The following is a 19447-nucleotide window of genomic DNA, read 5'->3' as shown; positions in this document are numbered from 1 at the left end:
AATGTCTCCTTCTGGAGTTTGGAAACTAAAACGCAGTTGTATTGCTTATGGATTATCAGAAATAATTTCAAAGAAGGCACAGACACATAGGATGAACCTATGGATTAACTGCAGCATCGTTTTTTTATCGTTTTAATGCCATTGAAGACCACTTTTGACCAAGGTAAGATATATTTACGTGTTTAGCTTCTTAGCTCCACATGTGATGATGTACGCTTTCGTTGATAGCGTCGCGAATGTTTATCACTGAGTGTTGAGGTGGGCACCGTTAGATTCAGTGTCTCCAGGACACCAAAAAATAGTGTTTGGTTGTGCATCTAGGATAAGTAATAAGGGAGTTCTGAGTGAGTTTATGTGTCTTTGTCGGCCCCGTTTTTTCGATCGAGGCTAATTCAGAGGCTGAGTGCTAGCATTGTGGGGTTTTTTTGAAAAAAAAAATTAAAAAGATCAGTTAGCTGAGTTTCTTCCCGTTACATGGATATAACACATTCATAGTTTTATTCAATATTAAGATTCCTTAGACGTTGTTTCCTGCAAATGACGCGTTTATCCGCCCGGTACCGGGGGGAAGGCGTGAAACAGGTTAAACTAAATTATGCCATAAAACATTGATTTTAATTTCTAACAACACACACACAGAGCCGAGCTTTAATGAAACACAGAGACCCAGACGTACTGTATCATATTATTTTTTAATCAATAATTTTTCACATTATGATTTTTTTTTTTTTTTTTTAATAACCATTTTTCCTCCTGGTCTCTCGCGCCCCCCCGTCATGCCTCATCTCACAATGTCGCTTGGGGCCTCAAGTTGGCCAGGGACTGCCCTGATTGTAATACACGTTTCAAAATTATGCCGAAGTAACAACATACTGATACCGGTTTGTAAAAAACATAAATTAATGCTTTTATTTGACAAGTCAAACAGCTAACGGCTGATGTTTTGGTTTTCTGGTTCAACGTCAGTGACAGCAGGCTGAGATCCTCACCGCTGATTGGCTACCGCGAGATCGCGTCACGCGAATTTCGCGCTCGAGTTGAAAAAATTGAACTCGAGCGGTTGTCGCGGCCCCCTCCAATCGCCTCAATTGCGCACCATAAGCCACTAACAAACCAAGGTAACTCCTGCCCTCCTTTTCACCTGAATCTCTTCCTAGAGCACCATTGTGGTTTTGGCCTACCGGTTACCAGCAAGATGTCGAAGGGAACCAAACACTGTGCCGTTGTTGGCTGCAAAGATCCGGACAAAGTTGTGCATTTCAAACCATCGTTAGAAGCCTTCAAATAAATTGGATACACTTTGTCCTGCTGCATCTGAAATATTCACACATCAGCAGGAAAACTGTTCTCCTTCAGGGTCAGAATCAGGATCGTATTCGTAGTATACCTGAACCTCTGTATTAGTTTGGGCAGACATGTTTTCCTCTTGCCAAACACACATTATATATTATATACATCCTTATATATGTATGTTTATGTATATATTCCTGCTATCATCATCTGTGTACATTGGTATATTGCTCTTCTGATCCCTTAAAACAGTTGTTGGCTGGGATTAAAGGGCTATTCTGCTAATAAATCACTGTAATGAGAACATGGGGTCAGCCAGTTCTGATGGAATGGTAATCTTCTTTGGACGATACTCAGTGCTTCCTTATATGTGTGTTTAGCACAGAGCAGACACTGGCCACAAGTGAGCTTCATCAGCAACATTCTCCGTCCTAGGAGGTGGAGATAGTGTTTGTCATTAAGACGGACAGAAGTTTATAAAACAATAACCGAGCTAACAATAACAATTTAAATGAAGGTTGATTAAAGTTAAAAAATATAATCTTTTCTCTCATGTTCACCTTTTATTTTATCCTCGGGGATATTTTCTTATTTCTATCCTACTTTATTTATCTCCATCAATTCCACCCCCTGCATTGTCAAAGCCCTGATGTCAAATCTGAATCAATTTTCTGCCTGAGATCTGCAATCCTAGAACTGATCAATAATTCAATAGTCCTTAAATTAAGAAGATGGCCCCCCCATGTGTGGTTGATCTCAGGGGGCTGTACAGCATAACACCCTCTGTACTTAGATCCCCGCAGCGTACAAGGAAAAACTCCCAAAGAAACCCCGTCAAAAAAGACTTGCAATAGATGTTTCGTGTATAGAATACAAATATAATACATTTACAACATAGACAGTCCAAATGTTAGAAAAGATAATGTGTTGATATACAAAGAAAAAAAGGAACATGGTTCCAGGTGGACGTAAACAATGAGTGCCTACAAATAAAGAGAGAGAATAATAGGAGAAGAAATGTGAAAGTCCTCCGACAGACTAAGCCTATAGCAGCATAATTAGGGGATTGTTCAAGGTAGGCCTGAGCCAGCAATAAGTATAAGCTTTATCAAAGAGAAAGGCTACTCTTAATGTTGAGAGGGTGTCTGCTTCCTATACTTGATAGCTGAAGGCTCTGTCTCCCATTGTACTTTTGAAGACTCTCGTTCCTCTCTTGTTCTGCATTTATTTTATTGAAGGGGATTTTGTCTTTTTTTGACTTTCTTTCCGTTATTTTCTCTCTCTTCCATAGTCCTAACACCACATCTGATCAATCAGCTTCCTGCCTGAAGTCCTTGAGCTGATCAGTCCCCATATGTTGCATTTTAAACATCTCTGCCATTCTGTGTTTCAGACCCGATATAATGCCTGATCAAGACTTAATGTTAAAAGTCCTCCAATTAAGTGGATGCCCCCCTGTGTGAGTATGCCCTTATTGAGCCTGTATTAACTACCTTCTACTTCCTGCAGCACCTTTTGTATTCATAGTGTTGTTCTCTTTGCGTCTGATTGTAGCCCCATTCAATTACGTATGTTGTGCTTACATATTTTACACCAATGTAACCCTGTAGGATAAAAGAGGATAATTTGCAATTATGTTTTAACATGGCTGTAAGGTGAAAGACCCTGCAGTGTTGGCCAACTCTCTAAATGAGTATTTCATAAATAGTGCTCTGGACATTACAAAGCTCTTCCCGCCATCTGAGGTCTCACCTATCCCGATTGTGGATACACACCCCGTTTTTGACCTGGAGGAAATCACAGAGGTGGAGGTAACAAATATAATCAACAACAAATAAGAGGTTCTAAGGCTAGGGATGCAGATGATTTAGACATCAACTTTATAAAAACACATATCGACGGTCTAATACAACCAATTACTATGTTAGTAAATCAATCTATCAGCATGAGGGAAGTTCCATCATCCTGGAAGGTAGCCACGGTGAAACCGATCTTTAAATCTGGGGATAAGGCAATGATGTCCAATTACAGACCAATCAGCATCCTCCCCTGTGTCTCTAAGGTAGCTGAGAAATGGGTGTCAAAACTAATCACCAAACATTTAGACAAAGGTTTCGCTCCACTCCACCCAATGCAGTTTAGTTTTCGTGCTCACCACTCCACTGAGACAGCTATCTGTCTCTTTGTGGAAAAGGTTAAATGTATGTTGGACACAAGCCCATATGTAGGTGCTGTCTTCCTTGATCTCAGGAAGGCTTTTGACACTGTTGACCACCAAGTGCTCCTTACAAAGCTGACGTATTTCAATTTTTCGGCAGATTCAATACAGTGGGTTAAGTCTTACTTATCGAACAGAAAACAGTGTGTTTTGGTCAACGGAGCCAAATCCCCCTACCTTGTGAACCCTGTTGGGGTTCCACAAGGTTCCATTCTTGGACCGTTACTGTTTTCTCTGTACATTAATGACTTGCCTAATGTATGTCCTGAGTTGAATGTGCAAATGTATGCCGATGATGCGGTCATCTTTGTACACGGGGGAAAAGACTGAAATGATCTCATCCTGTCTCTCAAATGCTTTGGACAAGGTTCAACACTGGCTGAACAACATTTGCTTACAGTTAAATGCAAAAAAAAACAGTATGCATGATGTTCAGTAAACGACCAGTCAAAATCGAAGGACCCAATGTGTTTTTAAACGGAGCAGAATTAGAACTAGTCCCCCACTTCAAGTATCTTGGAGTCATAATGGACTCGAACTTGACTTTTAAGAAACATATTAACCTGTTAAGCCCGAGAGACCCCGGTACCGGGGCACTGCCGCAACATCTTGCAGGAAACAGTGTCTGAGGGCATGTTCATTTAATAAACTATGAATGTTTTATATCCTTGTAACGGGAAGAAACTCATCTAACTGATCATTTTAATTTTTTTTCTCCAAATAAAACCCACAATGCTAACACTGAGCCTCTGAATTAGCAACGAGCGAAAAATGCTAACACCTTACTGCACCGAAAATCACTCACAAAACCTTATTATTTATCTCTTCTCTACATCCATGACATCGTTTCACATCGTGAGGTGACACAGAATTGATGGACACCCACATTATCACTGAATTATACGAAATGGCGACGTTATAAGCAAAAACGGACGTCACAACAGGTGACGCTAGGTAGCTAAAAATGCTAACATTTTTACCTTGGCTCTGTAGTCTCTCCAAAGTGGTCTTCAATGGCATTAAAACGATAAAAACGCTGCTGAAGTTAATCCATAGGTTAATCAAATGTGTCTGTGTCCCTTTGAAATTATTTCTGATAATCCATAAGCATTAAAACTGCTTTTCCGTTTCCAGATGTCAAAGCTAGAGATAGGTTCACTCTGATGAAAAATTACATGCACGAAGCCCCCACCTTTTCTCTTCACAATGAGTGTGTGTGGGGGACTCCCCCTTCGATTCTATTGGCTCTAACGGTCAGAAAGAGGTGTCATCCATCAAAATCGATCAAGGGGGGCCAGAGATATGGCCCCCCTATAATCCACCCAAATGACACCAGAAGTGGTTTCTTTTTGCTAAATCTCTCTAAAAAGGTCAAATGTCACTTGTTTTGCATCAATCTTGATACAGGGTACTTATTATATGTTGTACTTTGGATTCCTAAAGCTTTTAGTCTACCTTACAAACTTACAGGCTCAGGGCTTAACAGGTTAAGCCCTGAGCCTGTTTTTCAGGTCTCAGGCTCGAAAATGACATTCCCAGAACAAATGACCATATCTTCCCTTCTAAAAGGGTTAAATTAATAATCTTTTTTCTCAAAGTAATGATAAACCTGTGAGTTGGATGTAGAAAAGTCAGAATCAATATAGATGTTTTTTATTTTAAAGAAAATTCAGATTTTACATAGTAAAAAACTGTAAATTATAGTGTCCGTCCAAAAATTATTTTTTACTCTTGGATGATGGTAAGGTAGACTAAAAGCTTTAGGAATCCAAAGTACAACATATAATAAGTACCCTGTATCAAGATTGATGCAAAACAAGTGGCATTTGACCTTTTTAGAGAGATTTAGCAAAAAGAAACCACTTCTGGGGTCATTTGGGTAGATTTTCCATATCTCTGGCCAACCTTGCTCGATTTTGATGGTTGACACCTCTTTCTGACCGTTAGAGCCAATAGAATCGAAGGGGGAGTCCCCCACACACACTCATTGTGAGAAGAAAAGGTGGGGGCTTCGCGCATGCAGTTTTGCATCAGAGTGAACCTATTTCTAGCTTTGACATCTGGAAACGGAAAAGCAGTTTAATTGCTTATGGGTTATCAGAAATCATTTCAAAGGGACACAGACACATTGGATTAACCTATGGATTAACTTCAGCAGCGTTTTTATCGTTTTAATGCCATTGAAGACCACTTTGGAGAGACTACAGAGCCAAGGTAAAAATGTTAGCATTTTTAGCTACCTAGCGTCACCTGTTTTGATGTCCGTTTTTGCTTATAACGTCGCAAATTCGTATAATTCAGTGATAATGTGGGTACCCATCGATTCTGTGTCACCTCACGATGTGAAACGATGTCATGGATGTAGAGAAGAGATAAATAATAAGGTTTTGTGAGTGATTTTCGGTGCAGTAAGGTGTTAGCATTTTTCGCTCGTTGCTAATTCAGAGGCTCAGTGTTAGCATTGTGGGTTTTCTTTTTAAAAAAAAAAAAAAATTATCAGTTAGATGAGTTTCTTCACGATGAGTCGCCCTCACACATTGTCTCGAAAATTGACCTGAATATCCCTGGATTCAGAGAGTCCGCCGATTCGTCGTGGTCCTGCAGTGCTGTCTCACATTTCCCACACAGTTTAATACAGGTGATGATCCGACCCAACACGTACCTGTTTTCTTCCACCTTCCTATTATGATCATCAATGCCGCGTCTGTAGGCGCTGTCAATCTGAGCTGCAACATTCACCCTTCCCAGTAATCCCAATTTTACGGCATTTTCCAAGTGACTGTTGCTGCTCTCATGCTTCATTGTCCCTCTCCGAAAGATGCTTTAAGTCCTTGTAACCTGTCCTCGACCAAGTACCTTGATCTTCACCAAAAAGCAGGCAAGGAAAGCAAAAGAGGGAATTCTTCTGGATGCTCGCCGTTAGCCATTTCTTTTTAGCAAACCACTCAGCATTAAACCCGCGGTTCACTTTGCCTGCAGTCTGGACCATTTGGAAATCCGGTGGATGGTGGGCACCGAGGCGCTTTACCTCCAGTTTCTCTCCGAGACTAAGTGTCTCAAATGTGTGCTCCAGTAAATGGTCAACTTCATTCATTTTCTTTCCGTGTTTTACTTCTTTTAATCGCTGGTGATGTTAGCTATATGCTGCTCTCTCGTCTCCTCTTCACTGCACACGTGACATATTTACAGCCAATCAGTTCTGAATTATGTGAGATGACGTATGGTGGGGATGGCAGCTCTGTGCCCCTATGGTCTTTTTTTTTTTGCCACACATTACATTGAAAAATACTCTGAGCATGCGCAGTGTAGTTTTTACAGTCACCGTTCACTTTGACAGTGAGAGGGTGGGGCATGATCAGGTTTTGTCCCACATGGCTCAAAACGGCACTGTAGACACTAATTAGAAGAACACAGACTAAAACAGCAATGTACAGACGAATCAGATGATTAAACATGACCTTAAAATATATTTTATATATTTTTTTTATTTCTTTTTTTGCATCTCTTTGCATTTTTTTTAATCATTATGTGTAATACTTTCTGCTGACACTAGGTGGGGCTGTGCCACCTGCCCCTAATGACCAGTCGCCACTGCTTGTGTCACAAACCTGAAACCCATAGAACAGCTGTACAAGAGAGCTATCAAGGTGTTTGACAGAAAGCCAAATTCATATCACCACTGTACCATCCTTGAAAAACACAATTTCTTGAGTTTTGACAATTTTAAGTCTTTTAAAAGTATGTGTTTTTTTTATAAATGTTTACATGGACTGGCCCCCCCTCCCTTAGGGGAATTCATCCACAAAAAGACACTGGACGCTGCACTAGGTCAGAAACCAGAGGAGACTGTGAATTCCACCGTAGACGGACCACTTTAGGACAAAATGTACTTTCCATTAAAGGCAGCTCATTGTGGAATAGCCTCCCAACTGAGATACGGGATTGTCCCACTCTCAATAGTTTTAAAGGTCAACTCAAAGAATGGTTGAGAAACAACCAGACGTGCAATCACCGCTAAATGCACTTTAACACAGGGGTATCTCCTCTTGCACTTTATGTATCTCTTGTATCATCTCTTGCACTTAATATGTCGTTGCTGCTATATTGTACTGCCATGTGGTAAATACTTGTGTGTGCTGCTCTTGCTCTTTTGCATATCATGTATTTATTTTTTGCTATGTTTACAAATGTCATGTTCTTATATGTTGTATGTCAGGGCCTACGGATGGAAATTAGCTCAAAGCTAAAATCCGGCATATTTACACTTGAAGCATTATTTGTCTAAAGTGTTCATTAATGTGCATTGTCCCTATTCCGTCCCTATTCCGTCCCTCTCTCACCCGCCCCGCAGCCGAATTACTCATTCACGCCTTCATCTCCTCCCGCCTGGACTATTGCAACTCACTCCTCTACGGCATCAGCACTACATCCCTCAATAGACTTCAACGTGTCCAGAACGCAGCCGCCAGACTCCTCTCCCACACCAAATCATGGCATCACATCACCCCGGACCTCAAAGAACTCCACTGGCTCCCCGTTTCACACCGCATCCAATACAAACTCCTGCTCCTCACCTACAAAGCCCTCCACCACCTGGCCCCCCCCTACCTCACTGACCTCCTCATCCTCTACCAACCACCCCGGTCCCTCAGATCCACCTCAGCCGGTTTGCTTTCCATCCCCAAGGCCAAACTCCGGAGCTTTGGGGACAGAGCCTTCTCTTACCCCATTCACACCAACGGTGTTTCGGGGCCGGTTCGGTGCTGGTGCTTGAAAAGCACCGGGTTTTCCTGTTCACACCGCAGCGGAGCAGCCTCTAAGCTCCGGAATCCGGTTCGTTTCGAGCACCAAAAAGTTGTCCATCTAGAGGCAAGAACCGCATACGTCACGCTTACGTCGGAGGGGGGCGAGATTAACCTGAGCTAACAGTTAAGGCGAGTACGGCAAATAAAAGTTGTAACAAGCAGTAGTGCTGAGCAAAGTGACTAGAACGCAACCACACACTTGTTAAAAATAAACACACTTTATAAAGTCAGGCAACACTAACCAGGCTTCGTGTGATTCTGTTTATTTGTACCTTACTTTGACCATCCGTTCGCTGTTATTGATCATTGTGTGAGAGCAGGCAGACGTTTTGTTTGTTATTATAGCAGCTATCGGATGGAATCAATACATGGGCTGCACAGGTTGTCATGTCCGACTATCACAAGTAGAATCATAATGAAAAATACGTCGGTAAAAAGTGCCTGGAGAAAACGGCTTAGCAAGTAGTCAGTTTAGCTTCGGTTGCTATGCTAACATCACCCATGTTATACCAGAGAAACTTTCATAACAGCGTTGTGATGCCAAACAGCGTCAATTCAGACTGACACACATTCACTTAAAGGGAACTGGGGATATGTATCAGCTGCTTGTGTGACAGTCAGACAGTGATACTTTAGAGCCGTGTGAGCTAACCCGGAGCTAACGGGAGAATACACTCGTGGAAGAGCAGCAGCACTGCAGCGGTCGGTAAATGCCGCTGAAACACATTAATAAAACAATGAACCACGGCACTCTGGAGAAAAGTATAAGGTTGGAGAAGTCGTTATTTAATTTAATCTGGCTTCGTATGATTAAAAGCAACGCAGTCCCCGGCCCGTTGTTGTGAGGTGAGCTCCGTTGGGGAGAAAAATCAGCGACGTAACTGTGACGTCATGACGCAGCAGCGGCAGCACCAGTCGGGCTCTGAGCGGTGTGAAAAGAGCCGGAGCTAAACCGAAGTACCGGTTCTGAACCTGAAAAGCTCTAGCACGGAGCTTGAACCGGAGTTGCGTTGGTGTGAAAGGGGTATCTGTGGCAGCCCCGAAGCTCTGGAACTCCCTCCCCCAAGACCTCCGTGAGTCTGAGTCCCTCACCCTGTTCCAGTCCCGCCTCAAAACCCATCTCTTCAACTCTGTATATCCATAAGCCCCCCCCCCTAAACCAACTTCCTCCTGACTGCTTTTCTGTTTTGTTTTTTTGTTTTTCTGTTTTGTTTTTGTTTTGTTGTTGTTTTATTGCCTGTCCTTGTTTGTCTACCCATCCCCAAATGTAAAGCGTCTTTGGGTGCGAGAAAAGCGCTATAAAAATACAATTTATTATTATTATTATTATTAAATGATTAAATGAAATGAAAAAGGTGTGCGGCATGCCTGAGTCTTCAGCCATTTCACTCATCTGTGATGTAGCCTGTGTGGAGTTACTGCATGCACATTTTCTTTGGATCTGCTGGTTGCAAAGAAATACAAAGACATTGAAACATAACTCCAGCTAAGCCTAACACTCAAACACGCTCAGATATAAAAACTGATATCAGTAAGACTGCAGAACTTAGAGAGTCACACCTTTTTTAATAGGAGCTGTAAGAAAAGTTCCTATGAAGTCTTGCACTTGTATCGCTCATGAGGTAGAGCTCTTTTGCATTTATCAGAAGGCCCCTGCACCCCATATGTCAAGAGTACATTGCTACTGATGGCTGTGCCAGCAGTGTGTGAGTGTGTCAGAATGTTTATGATGAGCAGGTGGCACCTTGTAAGGTAGCCTCTGCCAGCAGTGTATGAATGTATGTGAATATGAGTATGCTGCTGTTGTTGTTAAGCACTTTAACTGGTCGTCTATAAAAGCGCAACATACTGTAAATGCATTCCATGGACCATTTACAACCAGGAACCTTCAGTAGTTGGTTGCAGGCAGCATTAAGTGGTTATCCATTGATTGTACAGTATCAGTTTCATAGCAGGATCATTATCAGGCTCAAGAGACTCACTGGGCGCTGTTGTTGGAGGTATCATGTCAGCATACTTTACTCTGCGTAAGCTGGGCAATCATTTGGAAGCCCATAGGATTTGAATTAAAACAAATGGTTATCTTCAAAATTGAAATATAATTCCACAAAAGCACTATACATTACCAAATACCCGTTTATTTAAATGAAAAGACTAACAAACCTTTCCTTCTCACATTTGACTCCATATGCTGTAGGTATGTATTTGAAAAAGTAATTTGGGATTAGTTTTGTTTCATAAAGATAAAGCAACACTTTCTCAGAATAAAGCAAAACTAAGAGTTTAAGAGAAAAAAAAACTGAGTCAAGCAAAATAAATTTAATTAAAAAAATAAAACTATAAGTTGCAAACAAATCATTTGTGTAATCATGTAAACTATAAGTATTTTTTCTTTGTTTTAACAAATATTTTTGTTTGCAGTTCTCTTTGCTTCTTTCTCAATGATCAGACTTTTGCCCTCGCTGCAGCTCTCTTGTTTGCGCTCCTTCATTTTTTGTTTTAGATTCTGACACAAACGTCCCAGGTAGGCGGGACTTTCAGGGGTGCGTCCCCATTGGCTACTCAGTTTTTGAGTGACAGCCCAGTCCTCCAGCGATTGTACAGTGCAGCTGTGGTGGTAGCTGAGCGTGGATAGAACACCCCCAGAAGAACCAGCATTTCAATTATTATAATACTACAAGAGAAAATATATGTAAGTATTGATCATTTGTGTTGTTTGTGCTGTACTATACAGTCTGTTTCTTTATTGTGTTAAGTGAGAAGTAAAGAAAAGCTGTGCTATGAAAGTTAGCTTTTGCTACCTTTAGATCCATAATAACAATGCAAGCTAAGTAGCCTAACAGCAGGGACAGTTAGCTACAAAGCGAGCAGTGAGTGAGCGAGCAGTGAGTGAGCGTTCAGACACACACACTCAAACACAAGGGTGTAACTTTGGTTTGAGAAGTGGGGGGGACACAAAACAGGGGGTCCTCCGCAATGAAATATTTTCTCAATTTAATTCCATTTCCTGCCTTTCTACAAATATATTAGGGACTATAGTGTTAACAAATCCAAGAAAAATGTGTAGTGTATATAATGAGTGTGCACACTTATCTAGTATCCTATCCATGTGAACCTGTTTTATTTGTGATTACCTGACATCCTCTAGGGGGGTCCGGGGGCATGCACCCCGGGAAGATTTGTTTCTTTAAATTGAAGTTGAATGCATCAATCTGGTGCACTTTGAGGGCAACATTAAGAGATTTATGGATACAGTTCTCAACACTCATATGAAACAGAACTGTATATATTTCAATCATCAAAAGCCATTAGAATATGCTCACAACCAATAACAAATCATTGATAAACTCCTCTCTCCTATCTTTATCTTACCTAGTCTGCATTTTTTCTTTTTATTTATGCATATTTGACTAATCACTCCCCCTTTCAAACTGTGTTTTTTATTTTTGTACTGACTATATTACACATTGGAAGGATTTCTTAACTTATTTTATATACAACTATATATTACATAGATGGAAATATTTGTTTACATAGATGACCAAACCGTTTGAGACCCACTGAGATAACTAGACTAAAGTTTACAACCTAATCACTCAGAGAGTCCTTTACCTCCCTGAGCTGACGTTATCTCTCTCAGTCCGACAGGAGAGGACTCTCCCTCTCCTTATTGTTGAAACAGCTTCTAATCTCTGTTAGCTCCGAGCTAGCACCAGATGCTAACAACAACCCACGTAACTCTCTCAGTCTCTCTCTCTCTCTCTCTGTCTCTCTCTCTCTCTGTGTCTCTCTCTCTTTCTCTCTCTCTCTCAGTCTCTCAAAGTCCGACAGGAAAGAGCTCTCCCTCTCCTTATTGTTGAAACAGCTACTAATCTCCATTAGCTCCGAGCTAGCACCAAATGCTAACAACAACCCCTGTAACTCTCTATGTCTCTCTCTCTCTGTCTCTCTCTCTTTCTATCTCTCTCTCACAAGATGCGCTCGTGCCACACACACACACAGACGCTCCTCCGTGACGATGACCGCTTGCGTAAAAAAAAAAAAGATTTAAAATGTGTTTTTAAAAGTGGGGGGGGACACAAATGGGATTTTGAAAAGTGGGGGGGACATGTCCCCCCTGTCCCCAGTGGAAATTACGCCCATGCTCAAACAGACTCGTGTGCCTGACTGTACCAACATGATTTCATGATTCTGTTTAGATAATGCAAGTATAAGCCATGATAGCTAATTTTATTAACACGCTAATTTGATATGAAAATCAATGGAGGCTGAGTTAACTTTGTAGGAAAACCTACCGTCCATGATGCCCCTGAGCTGTGTTTTATTTGTTAACTCATATTTTTCATTTCCTAAAACATTTATTTTCCTCTCATATTAACAGTGTGGATCATTGAGACAGCGTGGTGTCCAGAGGTCTTATCCCGTTTTCCCACTTCCTGTGAGGGGACAGCATCAGATCCACTGAGGGGGCATGAAGAAAGACCTGCACCAGCTTCATCCACGCTGGGCGTTGCTGTTATCACTGGCTCAGTGTCATTTCATTTGACCAAATGTCTTTACACATACATAGATTTTATTATTATCCACCTTTTTGTTTTATGTCCTTTTATTTAAAACATTCTTTGAGACTTCATCTATTCAAATTTCAATAAATGTAATTTGTATAATCACTCTTTTGTCTTTATTCTACATGAAAATGTTAGAGATTTCATTCAAATCTGTTGATTATTCATATCTTTCTCAGGCTAGAATGTTGAATTTTTAATGCTAAATGTATATCATTTTCTCACAGGATATAGAATGAGACAACACAGTTTTTATCCTGCTTCAGCTCTTCAGACCAACATAGTAAGATGTCAGCATGTTCCTAATTGTGTTGGTATGCAGCCTAGGTCTGGTCTGTTAAATAAAGCAAATCTGCCACTTTTATATTGTAGAATTTGTTAAATTAAAGCAGTCTTTAATTGTTTGTCCTAAACATAGCAATATATGCTTTTGAAATGTAACATGTCTTTGAAAAAATAATAGTATACCGTTTATATTGTGTATCACCTTTAGCTTTGAAAATACATAGATGTGTTTTTTTTATCTATAAAATAAATAAATAGACAGACACTTTATCGATCCCAAATTGGGAAATTATTTTACAGCAGCCGGTGTGTTCAGGTATTAAAATATTTAAAGTTGGAATAAAGTATAACTACACAACACAAGTACAATGCACAGCAATCCATAGATAAGTCCGATATGTTCTTGAAAACTCCCCAGGAGACACCAACACAAACGTGGCCGAGTGGACTCCGGAGTTTGCTGCATGAGTTGCACTGTATGATCTGTGGTGTAGTGGGCTGTCACTCAAAAAACTGAGTAGCCAATGGGGACGCACCCCTGAAAGTCCGCCCACCTGGGATGTTTGTGTCAGAATCGAAAACAAAAGATGACGGAGCGCAAACGAGAAGAGCTGCAGCGAGAGCAAAAGTCTGATAATTGAGAAAGAAGCAAAGAGAACTGCAAACAAAAAGATATGTTAAAACAAAGAAAAAATACTTATAGTTTACATGATTACACAAATGATTTGTTTACAAGTTATAGTTTTATTTTTGAAATTAAATTTATTTTGCTTGACTGAGTTTTTTTTTCTATTAAACTCTTAGTTTTGCTTGATTCTGAGAAAGTGTTGCTTTATCTTTATAAAACAAAACTAATCCCATAGACACCAGAGGCCTGTACGACGAAGCCGGATTTTCGCTTAGCGAGCTAACTTCAGGGAAAACTCTGGGTTTCCGGTCCTACAATGCTGGTTCACTTCTTAGCGGGCTAGATCTCCATGGTAACTTATGCTGAACGCCTAGCCTGGGGGGTATACTACGAATCTAGTTCAACATATCCTGGATATGTTTTGAGTTATCCGGTTGACTTAATCCAAAAACAAACCGCTCTCGCTAAACTGTCCAACGACGCTGGCTATCAACTCGATCGCAAGCCAGCCGTGTCCTATTTAGTTAGGTGCGCGTTCACATAAAATGGGTGGTATCTGGAGCATTCGACCAATCACAAACATGGAGAAGCGTTCTGACAGCGCAGCGTCATACTTCCTGAATGAAAAGTGAACTTTAATATTAGTCAAATATGAAGAAGTTAAACTTTAAACATCCATGACTTAAACACTTTATCCAGGATAAAAGCCACATAGCTAGCATTAACAGGTTTATGATATCACTGCCCCGTCTAAGACACGAGTGGATCTGACTTTAATTACATTTGACTCGAGTGTTTCGTCAACTTAATGTGTTGCTTAAAATAATACTTCTGCATACAGTATGTTGACGACTGTGAGTGTTGCACGGCCAGATACGGCTCAAGAAGCTGACTCAGATAAGGAAATATATGATACATTATGATGTGATATGAATGATAATGGGACACATCGACATCTGGACTCACAGTGCCGCGGACTGTGGGCTACGTAATGTTACTTTGATCCGGTTACTTATGTTGTGGCAGATATTTAATTAAGCTTTCTTAACATAATAGTATAATAATAGTATAATAGTTATAGGCTAATAGTCAGATTGCTCTGAAGATGGGAGGTGATATTCTATTCATTTTCACGTTCACACAGTCGGTGATTTTGGCCGGCCGTCTTCCTGCAACGGCAGTTTAAACTGTATTTCCTCCGCACAGTGAGCTCTGATTGGTCAGCAGGCGGTGCTTTCACTGAGTTGATCTCTTATCCTGGAACCTATCCTGCTTCGGAGCAGACTAGGTTCCAGGATAAGTTACCGTGGAGATCTAGCCCGCTAAAAAGTAAACCAGCTTCGTAGGACCGGAAACCCCTGAAGTTAGCTTGCTAAACGAAAATCTTGCTTCGTAGTATAGGCCCCTGGTCCGGAGCAGGTTAGGTTCCAGGATAAGAGATCAACTCAGTGAAAGCACCGCATGCTGACCAATCAGAGCTCAGTGTGCGGAGTTTAAAGCGATCAAGTCATATTACAGGAGAAAGGAAATACAGTTTAGACTGCCATTGCAGGAAAGACGGCCGGCAAAAATCACCAACTGTGTGAACGTGAAAATGAATAGAATATCACCTCCCATCTTCAGAGCAATCTGACTAATATAACATTAGCGTTAAGAAAGCTTACTTAAATATCTGCCACAACAAAAGTAACCGGATCAAAGTAACATTACGTACAGTCCGCGGCACTGTGAGTGCAGACGTCGATGTGTCCCATTATCATCACATGATATCACATCATAATGTATCATATATTTCCTTATCTGAGTCAGCTTCTTGAGCCGTATCTGGCCGTGCAACACTTACGGCCCGTCCACACGGCGGCGTGCGTTGAAGCTTCAACGCTTCTGCCCATTCACTTTGAATGGGGTGACGTCACGCTTCGCCGAACTGCATTGTGGGAGCGTCGCAACGTGTTGCTCGCTTCAAAAGTTGAGCAATGTTCAACTTTTGAAGCTTCGATGGAAGCGTCAGCCAATCAAATCATATGCCAGTACAAGCTCTAGCCAATCAAACCGCGTGCCCTTGTGTCCGGGGCGGGAGATTCATGTGATTGGCTGTTGGTCGAGTTTCAGACACGCCCACCTGCAAGCTTCAACGCACGCCGCCGTGTGGACGCTGCGTTACAGTGTCACATACTGTATGCAGAAGTATTATTTTAAGCAACACATTAAGTTGACGAAACACTCGAGTCAAATGTAATTAAAGTCAGATCCACTCGTGTCTTAGACGGGGCAGTGATATCATAAACCTGTTGATGTACGTATTCAAACACTTTTTCTTTTCCCAGCTGTATTCACCTTGCAGGTGCAGCTATGTGGCTTTTATCCTGGATAAAGTGTTTAAGTCATGGATGTTTAAAGTTTAACGTCTTCATATTTGTCTAATTATAGTCTACTTTTCATTCAGGAAGTATGACGCGCTGCACTGTCAGTGCGCTTGTCCATGTTTGTGATTGGTCGAATGCTCCAAATACCACCCCTTTTATGTGCACCTAACTAGATAGGGCAAAGCTGGCTTGAGTTAACGAGTTGATAACCAGCGTTGTAGGACAGTTTAGCGAGAGCGCGTTTGTTTTGGATTAGTTAAGCCGGGTAACTCAAACATATCCAGGTTAGGTTGAACCGGCTTCGTAGTACAGGCCTCAGGTGCTTTTTGCCATGGTTTAATGAAAGCTTTTTTTTCAAATCCATTTTTAAAACTAAACTTGTATAGTGTAGAAAATAAATATAGATCATATGAGATCAAAATAAAACAATTGCATGGAGAGCCTTTGGAATTATATTTACCAATTGACATGATGACATGGTGACATCAGAGCTTTGCGAGGTGAACTGGCACTCTCCAGCTACAAGTCCACACTCTGTGTTTTGTCAGATGGAGACTTGAACCGGCGATCATTTGGTTTCCAAGCCAAGTCCCTACAGACTGAGCACTGGTGCCCCGAGACAATACACAATAATAATAAACATTTCAAAATAAAACAGGGAACAAAACTCTAAATCATGACAAAGTCCTTGTAATAACAATAAAAGAAAGAAGTAGTAAAGTTGGAAATCAGGGGACAGTATAAAGAGTGAGTACAAAGGGGTGGAGGTCAGGGGTTATGAATGGTTCCTACAGGAGACCAGAAATGATGTCCTGTGTGAAACCAACAATGTGTTGTAATTTTCATGTGCTCAAGTTTCACATTTTGTATTTAAGTTAAACTTTCACTTCTAGAACAATAGGTGCAGTTTGGCACATTAAATTAGGATGGTACCGGAACAGTAGAGTACCCCTTTATTTCAAAACTGTATATTATACCTGGTTCAAGATGTGTCTGCACTTTTATTTATCAAAGGTGAATGAAGAATGCACCATTACATTTTCTTTGTTGTATTTGATTATTTCTAGAAGAAAGCATCACTGTCTGCAGAGTGAAAGACCAAGAGGAGAGTTTGGGTTGCATATTAACACAGAGAGAGGAGAAGGGGAGCGGGGGGGATCACACCTGATGGTACTGGATGGTACAAGGACACAACTCACACAAAGTACCTCTTTGCTAAAGTGATAACAGAATGTTTTAGGTTCAGCAAAAGATGAAGATCAAACTGTGCTGTGACTGAAAATAATAACTTAATCTTCTTAACAATCAACTTTTTCCAACTTAGAAAATACGTGAAAGCCAGTAAGTAGAGATACACATTAGCAAGTAGGAATCACGAAGTGATATTATTAAAGGAAGTGAGTGAGTAAAATATTTTTCTGTTGCAAAAGATGTCTTTAAAGGAAGAAAATATTAATTTACACAATATTTTTAAGGCAAAAAAGGGATCATTAACAGCCTCAAGCTAATGTATTCACTATCTTTCCATCATTTTTGAGAATTATGTTGCTTTTTCATAAAAAAGCTCTGATCAGTTTATACAGTTGTACCATACAAAGAAGAGAGCAGCAAATAAAGAAATCTAGCTGTGATGTGGCTCAAGTGTCAGCAGCTGATGCTTTCTGTGATTGTGGAGAACGATTGCTGACATTAGTGCGTCTGCAGGTTTCTGCTTCTGCTGCTCTGAGACTGAACAGCCCCCCCCTGGTGGAATGTTCCCAGCCAGAGTGGGTTTGAGATTAAGAACTCAGTAGGTGCTTTACAGCTAAAAATATCCCACTGCAGACTGAGCGGTGTGACTCAAGCCTCCGTTCTCTGGGCCTCTGGGGCATAAATAGTCCTGGATGGTCTGTTGGTAATTTTTAGTGTCAGCCCTCGTCTTCATCTTCAGAAGAGTTTCAGTCATTTTGAGACAACTTATTCATTCTTCTTCAAGTTTGTCAGTTTTTTAGCAATTCCAGTCCTGAACTATGTAGCCTCAGAATAGTTAAGCAAAATCACACAAACTCTTTGGTTTGGTTTAGTCAATGCAAGTTAGGACCTAATGGCGCATTTCCACTGCAGGGCCTCGCATGGCTTAGTAAGGTATAGTTAGGCCTTGGTAGGCCAGGCTCACTTTATGCTGCGTTTCCATTACAGTTTAGGAACTGGGTAGTAACTATAGTAAACGCAGTGTAGGGGGGAGCCCGTGACGTCATCTTCAATGCGAAACACAAAACCAACATCAGCCGTTAGCTGTTAGCACTCAGAGCTCACAGCTCCTCATATCTGTTCAGAAACTAGACAAAGTTCAACAAGTACAAACCACAGACTGTCTGTGTCATGGCGAATACAGTCGCCTGGTTTATTTATGTCTGTATAGGCCGTTGTTGTGAGTGTGGACGGTCGGAGCATATACTTGCGTTAGCTTAGCCGATCTCCATTCAGAAAACACGCATTTTTGAAAGGTTTTTCGCCTGCCGTCTTGTCTGCAGATTGTCAAAGCATTAATTCATGGTTTTTACTATCCGGTATCAGTATGTTGTCACTTCGGCATCATTTTGAAACGTGTATTACAATTAAATCACGGTAAAATATGTTCATTTTGTTGTAGTTGCCAGCGATTCTCTCACTAGTTTAGCATACTCAGTCCGGTTGTTGGCCCGGAAAGAACCTGGATTTTGGAGAGCCAGAAAAACTGTGAAACCCGTTAGAACTACCCCTAGTGGAAACGCAAAAAAAACGGGCCGGGTTTGGCACGGCACGCTTAAACCGTGCTACGCGCTGCAGTGGAAATGCGCCATAAGATAACCTTCAGGTAAGAATCTATCTTGAACTGATTTTCAATCCTAAAGAACTTGGAATATAAATATGGCTTATTGATAAGGAATGCTGCCTTTTAAAGAGTGATCTGATATCAAGGAATATGAAGAATGGACAATAGGAGGGCTAACCAGCAGAACAGAGGGCGAAGAAGTCAAATTAAATCATTTTAAATAGCCAAGTGAAATGTGGTCTTCTCATGATGATATTGTTTTCTGCTCCACTTCTTAGATACACATGCTATGTCATATGGAAGTAATGAGACTTGTTTAATTAATTTCCCCTAGCTTGAGATCGCTAGAATTTGAAAATACACAACCGGAGAAAATCTGCCACTTCCTTATAGAGCCCCTCCTCCAACACACACGAACGCGCACATGACCAATGAGGGCACGAGATAAGTTTGTGCACAGATGGAAGGCTGACAGGCAGGTAGGCCATCCAGTTAT

This window comes from Trematomus bernacchii, unplaced genomic scaffold, assembly GCF_902827165.1.
Source record: "Trematomus bernacchii unplaced genomic scaffold, fTreBer1.1, whole genome shotgun sequence".
NCBI lineage: Eukaryota > Metazoa > Chordata > Actinopteri > Perciformes > Nototheniidae > Trematomus > Trematomus bernacchii.
Note: the sequence above shows the minus strand (reverse complement) of the source record.